Raw genomic sequence first — 7,907 nt, 5'->3', positions numbered from 1 at the left:
ATTTGCCCCCTGTGCTGTTCCTTCCTCAATGTGCTCATTGAAATGTGTGTTTTTGAGGAGCTAAGGAAATTGGGTTAAGCTCACTCACCCTACTAATTAGGCTTTGTGGAGACAAAGCACCAGAGCAAGAGCAGATGCCTGCTGTTTAGGGAGTCAGGGATACAAAGTATGGAGAAAACATGTCTTCAGGAGGAAAGGAAAGCTTTGATCAGCTGAATTTCTTCAAATTCCCACCCATCATCCAGGCTCATACCATCTGCTTTATAATTTCCCTCTCAATGGTGGGATAAAAATCCTTCAATTAACCTCTTACTAAGAACATTTTCTCTGCTCATACACCTTCAAAAACCCAAGCTATTCAGAACATTTTAGTTCCACATGATACAAGGCCCAACCTATCCTTCCAGCCTTATCTCCCAGGATTCTCCCAATGTGCAAGACGGTAGGCCATAGTGGAAAAGATGCATTTTCAAGTTAGATGTCTTGGGTTGGAATAGTGATCCTGTGACTTATTAGCTGTGTATATAATCTCTAGCAAACTACTCAGCTTTCCGGCATAAAGTTTCTTTTTGTAGAGTGGGAATAATAATGCCTACCTCATAGGGTTTGGAGGAGAATGAAATAGAATAAAGCAACCAAAGCACTTCACAAGAGTATCCAATACATTAAAAAAAAGAAGAAGAAGAAGAAGAAAAGAAAAAGTTTTTGCCTTTGGCTGGGTGCAGTGGCTCACGCCTGTAATCCCAGCACTTTGGGAGGCCAAGGTGGGCGGATCACCTGAGGTCAGGAGTTCAAGACCAGCATGGCCAACATAGTGAAACTCCGTCTCTACTAAAAATACAAAAATTAGCTGGGAGTGGTGGCATGTGCCTGTAGTCCCAGCTACTTGGGAGGCTGAGGCAGGAGAATCGCTTGAACCAGGGAGGCAGAGGTTGCATTGAGCAAAGATCACACCACTGCACTCCAGCCTGGGCAACAGAGCAAGACCCTATCACAGAAAAAAAAAATGTTTGACCTTAAACTCCCTGACATACCTTAAATTCTGTTTACAGAGGAGTGACTGACATGTCCAGTGCTTGCTCTGGATAATGCCATTGGCTAATCCTACCTTTCAGGCCCAGAAAAATCTGAGAGATTGGCTGATGAAGGTACTTCCTAGGGGAGAGGTTCCTGGAGTCAAGTCTAACCAAAAGGGCAGTTACCTGAAGCATCCAAGGATGCATTTGTACAGATGGAAAAAGAGTAGGGTGAAATCATGATAAGCTTCAGATGCTGTGCTGAGTAGATTTAACTGTAAAATCCTAAGGCAAAGCCAAAACACCTCAAAAGAACAAGTGGTTAATCAGAGGCTTAGAGAATCCAAAGAGGTGTGCAGAGCAGAGCAGTCTGGGCTGTGCATTTCAAAACATTGTGGGTAAACTAAGGGCCAGATACTATGCTTGGTCTGGTTCTAGATTCTTCTGCCACACCAGCTGTATAAACCAACAACCTTGGATCAGTCCTGGAATTCTCCTTTTCAACTCCTGCAGAAGGAAGGCAGAACCACTGGAGAAAAGAACCATACAACTGGTATCACCACAGATTTCAGCCTCTGGTATTTTCAAAGCTGCTTCTCATCTCTTTATGTCCTTGATCCACCTCCTCTCCCATGTCCATCAGTGGTTATGACAAAGCTTTACGACTCAAACTCTTACAACATGTGAAGCCTTAGGAAGACACCTTTGAGCATCAAGGATACCAAGCTGCGACACCCTGGGGCAACTTCCCTGGACCATAAGAACAGGTCTGGTCACCCAGCCTCACCCTAAAGGTGGCAGAATGAATCCCCCTATACCTTGTTTAAACCCCAGTCGTTGTCAGGAGTTCAAGTCTTTAAGGCCGGATCCTCAGCCTTCCCTCCCCTCTTTCACTAGGCTCTCAAGTCTCCTGCTCCGTGATCAGCAAATTCCTCTATGTCCTCAGCATCTTTTCTGAAAATATCCATCCCCCTCTTTGCCTAAATTGAAGACTGGCTCTCCTCTGAGCACACTGCTTTCCAGCCAGCTTCTCACATACAGGCTCTTTTTTTCTCTCCCCACCTCAAGGTAAGAAGTTGACACTGATGTTCTCCTTACTCTCCTTGCTGCCTGCTAACCATTATTGCCATTTCTTCCTGTAACCATCTCTCCTCCCATGAAGTGCATACTATCTAGCTATACCATCCCCTCCTTCCCATCCTCACTTATCAAGACTTGAGTCACTGACTCACAGCCTTCTCCTCCTTCAGAACCCTGTCATCATTCTGGATGATTTCAACACCCTGGCCACTCAGCTTCCTTGACCTCATCTTCAAAGACCTTATTCTCCCTCTACCTCACCACCCTGTCATTACCAGAAATTATACTACATCTGAAACTTCAATTTTAAACTTTTTCTCCTGGCTTACTTGCTCAAGTACATCTGTGGGACTGACAACAAAATGAGACCTGAGTAAGGAGCCAGCCAGGTAAAGACCTGGTGGGGAGGTCCGATTTAAAATTTGTTTTTTTAGAGACGAGGTCTCGCTATGTTGCCGAGAGTAGGGAATAGGTAGAGGGTTCAGGCAGAATCAGTGCCTGTGATGGGATGGGAATGAGCTTTGTGCCTAAGGAACACCAAGAAGTGAGTGTAGAGAAATGCAAATCAAAACCACAGTGTGGTACCATCTCACACCAGTTAGAATGGCTATTATTAAGAAGTCAAAATGGCCGGATGCAGTGGCTCACGCCTGTAATCCCAGCACTTTGGGAGCCCAAGGCAGAAGGATCATGAGGTTAGAAGTTTGAGACCAACCTGGCCAACATAGTGAAACCCCGTCTCTACTAAAAATACAAAAAATCGCTGGGCATGGTGGCGGGTGCCCGTAGTCCCAGCTACTCGGGAGGGTGAGGCAGGAGAATTGCTTGAATCTGGGAGGCAGGCAGAGGTTGCAGTGAGCTGAGATCATGCCACCGCACTCCAGCCTGGACAACAGAGCGAGACTCCGTCTCAAAAAAAAAAAAAGTCAAAAAACAACAGACGCTGGTGAGGCTGCAGAGAAAAGGGAACGCTTATGCACTGTTGATGTTCAGTGTATAAGCCCCTGTGGAAATTGGTTCAGCCTCTGTGGAAAACGGTTTGGAGGTTTCTGAAAGGACTTAAAAGAGAACTACTCTTTGACCCAGCAATCCCATTCTGGGCATATATTCAAAGGAAAATAAATCATCCTACTAAAAACACACCTGCACTCATCTGTCCAACCCAGCACTATTCACAATAGCAAAGACACAGAAGCAACCTAGGTGCCCATCAACAGTGGATTGGTTAATGGTAACTTGTGATGTGTAAAATAAAAAAAATATAACCCAGTGGATTGGATAAAGAATATGTGGTACATATACACCAGGGAATACTATGCAGCCATAAAAAGAATGAAATAATTTCCTTTGCAGCAACAACGATGCAGTTGGAGGCCATTACCCTAAGCAAATGAACACAGCAACAGAAAACCAAATACTGCATGCTTTCATTTATAAGTGGAAGCTAGACATTGGGTGGTCACAGACCGAAAGATGGTAATAACAGCCACTGGGGACAACTGGGCAGGGGGCAAGGGTTGCAAAACTATTAGGTACTATGCTTGCTACCTGGGTGATGGGATCAGTCATACCTCAAACCTCAGCATTATCCAATATACCTATGAAGCAAACCTGTTATGTGTACCTCCTGTATCTAAAATAAAAGTTGAAATATATATATTACACACACACACACACAGGCCAGGCATGGTGGCTCACACTCATAATCCCAGCACTTTGGGAGGCCGAGGTGGGCAGATCACCTGAGGTCAGGAGTTCAAGACCAGCCTGGTCAACATGATGAGACCCTGTCTCTACTAAAAGTACAAGAAATTACCTGGGCATGGTGGTGCATGCCTGTAATCCCAGCTACTCGGGAGGCTGAGGCAGGAGAATTGAACCTAGGAGGTGCAGATTGCAGTGAGCTGAGCTTGTGCCACTGTACTCCAGCCTGGGTGACAGAGAGAGACTCTGTCTCCAAAAATAAAAATTAAAAAAAAAAAAAAGATATATGTATAAACAAAGAAGAGTGTGTCAGAAGGAGAAGAAGAGGAGATGAGGTCAGAGAGGGTGGCAGGTGTTGGATCAGAAGTGACTTAATAGTTTAAAGTAAGAAGTTTTAATTTGTAAGTGTACTTATAAGCTATTGGAGTGCTTTAAATTAGGGGAGTGATATGATCTGATATATATTTTTGAAAACAACAGAGAATGGGGCAAAAATGAAAACAGGATACCACTTAGGAAGCTCTTACAGCAATCAGAGATATTGGTGAGCTGAGCCGGGGAAAGGTAATTTATATTCTATTTGATTTTATTTTTTTTAAGTAGTGATGTGGTCTCACTATGTTTCCCAGGCTGGTCTTGAACTCCTGGCCTCATGATCCTCTCGCCTGGGCCTCCCAAAGTGCTGGGATTACAGGCATGAGTCACCACACCTGGCCAGATTTACACTGTGTCTAGATAGGAATCTTTTAGAGTACCTTTTCATTACAAGCAGTTACAGTGAAAAAGAATACCTTTTCCTCCACCAAAGCTTTCACAAAGAAAAAGTGTATCTGTAACCATAGGTATACACAAAATAATATATAAATACACATATTTGTGGGGAATGAGAAAACGGGAAGAAATGAGTAAGCCAGTTTGTAAGTAAATAATTGGAATATTTTATGAATTAACATTATTTCCTATAATAGGTATGTTTTATAACTATCTTCTTAAAAGAAATCGCATGTTTTACTTGCTTTGGAGTCAACACAAGTCTTGGGGTTAGAGGTTACATTTCCTGAGAGACTAAGAATCTTCAATTTAAAAAACTTCATTAATCAGAGAGTACTTACTTTTTATTTATTTATATTTATTTATTTATTTATGTTTTGAGATGGAGTCTCACTCTGTCGCCCAGGCTGGAGTGCAGTAGCACGACCTCGGCTCACTGCAACATCCGTCTCTCTGGTTCAAGTGATTCTCCTGCCTCAGCCTCCCGAGCAGCTGGGACTACCGGCACGAACTACCATGCTCAGCAAATTTTAGTAGACACGGGGTTTCATCGTGTTGGCCAGGGTGGTCTCAAACTCCTGAACTTAAGTGATCTGCCTGCCTCGGCCTCCCAAAGTGCTGGGATTATAGGCGTGAGCCACCGCACCCAATGCTTACTTTTACTTTTAATTTTTATTTATTATTTTTTGAGATGGAGTTTCACTCTTATTGCCCAGGCTCAAGAGCAATGGCATGATCTCAGCTCACCACAAACTCTGCCTCCCAGGTCAAGTGGTTCTCCTGCCTCAGCCTCCCGAGCATCTGGGATTTCAGGCATGTGCCACCACACCCGGCTAATTTTGTATTTTTAGAGACAGGGTTTCTCCATGTTGGTCAGACTGGTCTGGAACTCCCGACCTCAGGTGATCACCCCCGCCTCGGCCTCCCAAAGTGCTGGGATTACAGGTGTGAGCAATCGTGCCTGGCCCTTACTTTTTATTTTTAAATTATTACGATTATTATAGGGCCAGGCACGGTGGCTCTCGCCCGTAATCCCAGCACTTTGGGAGGTTGAGTCAAGTAGATCACGAGGTCAGGGGTTCAAGACCAGCTTGGCCAAGAAGGTGAAACCCCCGTCTCTACTAAAAATACAAAAATTAGCTGGGTATGATGGCGCATGCCTGTAGTCCCAGCTACTTGGGAGGCTGAGGCAGGAGAATCGCTTGAACCTGGGGGGCAGAGGTTACAGTGAGCCGAGATTGTGCCACTGCAGTCCACCCTCGGCAACGGAGTGAGACTCCATCTCAAAAAAAAAAAAAAGACCTCAGGAGATCCGCCCACCTTGGCCTCCCAAAGTGCCAGGATTACAGGCGTGAGCCACCACGCCTGGCCGTATTTTTAAATTTTTAAATATTTCCCACACAACATAGATATATCAAGTATCCATATTTGTTATTCTATATTTCACTTCTCACAGACTTTCTAATTTCACAGGTGGTATCAGTAGAGATGAATATTAGTAAATTTAGGATTTTTTTTTTTTTTTAGATGGAGTCTTGCTCTTGTTGCCCAGGCTGAAGTGCAGTGGCACAATCTTGGCTCACTGCAACCTCTGCCTCCTGGGTTCAAGCAATTCTCTTGCCTTAGCCTTCCAAGTAACTGGGACTAGAGGTGCCTGCCACCACACCTGGTTAATTTTTATATTTTTAGTAGAGACGGGTTTTCACCGTGTTGGCCAGGCTGGTCTCAAACTCCTGACCTCTGGTGATCCGCCCACCTTGGCCTCCCAAAGTGCTGGGATTACAGGCGTGAGCCACCGTGCCCAGCCAGGGTATCTTTTGGAAGTACCACTGAAGACATTTTCTGATGGATGGAATGAGGGAGTTAAGGAAAAGGTATTATCATCTTCATTTTCAGGATGAGGAAAGTGAGGCTCATTAAGATGCCCACCATCATACCCTAATACCTACCAGAGTCAGGATTCCTATGGACGTCAGGCTCTGAAGCTCCTATTTTTCTATACTGGAATCCTAGGAGCAGTGAGGTTGGTCAGGTAAAAGCCTATTTCATATCAGAGAATTTACCCTCTAGGGTTTTCATAGAGCACATTCCCCTATCCTACCCTGAGTGAAAAGAACCACTTGTTGACTGCTTACAGGTTTCATCAAAGTGAGTTTACAAAAGTAATAATAAAAAAAATTAAATTCACAGTCAATGATGATCATTGTTATTTTGAGGTTTCTTCTTTTTAAAATAGAGATGAGGTCTTGTTATGTTGCTTAGGCTGGTCTTGAACTCCTGTCCTCAAGCAATCCTCCTGCCTCGGCCTCCCAGTCCTGAAGTTCTGGAATTACAGGCGTGACCAATGAGAGGTCTCCCTCCCTCCCTGACTTCCTTCCTCCCTCCCTTCTTCTTTTTTTTTTTTTTTTTTTTTTTTTGTTTTGAGACAGGATCTGGCTCTGTCACTCAGGCTGGAGTACAGTGGCACAAGTCTCAATCTCTTGTACTGAAGCAATCCTCCAACCTCAGCCTCCCTCTCAAGTAGCTGGGACCACAGGTGCACACTACCACACCCAGCTAATTTTTAATTTTTTCTCATAGAGATGAGGTCTCACTATGTTGCCCACGCTGGTCCTTCAACTCCTGGACTCAAGCGATCCTCCTGCCTCAGCCTCTGAAAATGCTGAGATTACAAGTAGGAACCATTGTACCGGGTCCATTTGAAGTTTCTTAACCCCTGTTCTATAGTTAACTGATCCTGATGCTTTGAGCACTGTGAATAAGCACTCAGTAATTTACTCATCAAAACAGTTATAGCACCAACCATGTGTAAGGAATTGTGCTGGGCAGGGGACACTTCATTGGGGCTTTTTGATTTCTGAGTTTGTGGGAAGTGCAAAATGACTTAGCACAAATCATATTCAATTATTAAATTTCAAGTTCCTGTTCTGCTTCATTGCCCTTTTCATGTGGGTCTCTGTGCCTTCCCAAACCATTTATTTTGGCTTTAGATGTTGCTTGAAATTGATGATAGGGAAAGACATATGGAATGCGGATGCTAAATGCTGTGTAACAGTTGGTCAAAGAAAAGGTGAGAATCTTAGAGTGGGGAGGATGATTTTTTTAAAAAAGAAAATGTGGCCGGGTGCAGTGGCTCAAGCCTGTAATCCCAGCACTTTGGGAGGCCAAGACGGGCAGATCACGAGGTCAGGAGATCGAGACCATCCTGGCGAACACGGTGAAACCCCGTCTCTACTAAAAAATACAAAAAAACTAGCCGGATGAGGTGGCGGCGCCTATAGTCCCAGCTACCCGAGAGGCTGAGGCAGGAGAACTGGGTAAACCCGGAAGTGGGAG

Source organism: Piliocolobus tephrosceles, chromosome 1, assembly GCF_002776525.5.
Source record: "Piliocolobus tephrosceles isolate RC106 chromosome 1, ASM277652v3, whole genome shotgun sequence".
Lineage (NCBI taxonomy): Eukaryota > Metazoa > Chordata > Mammalia > Primates > Cercopithecidae > Piliocolobus > Piliocolobus tephrosceles.
The sequence above is the reverse complement of the archived record's forward strand: the minus strand, read 5'-3'. Positions refer to the sequence as shown.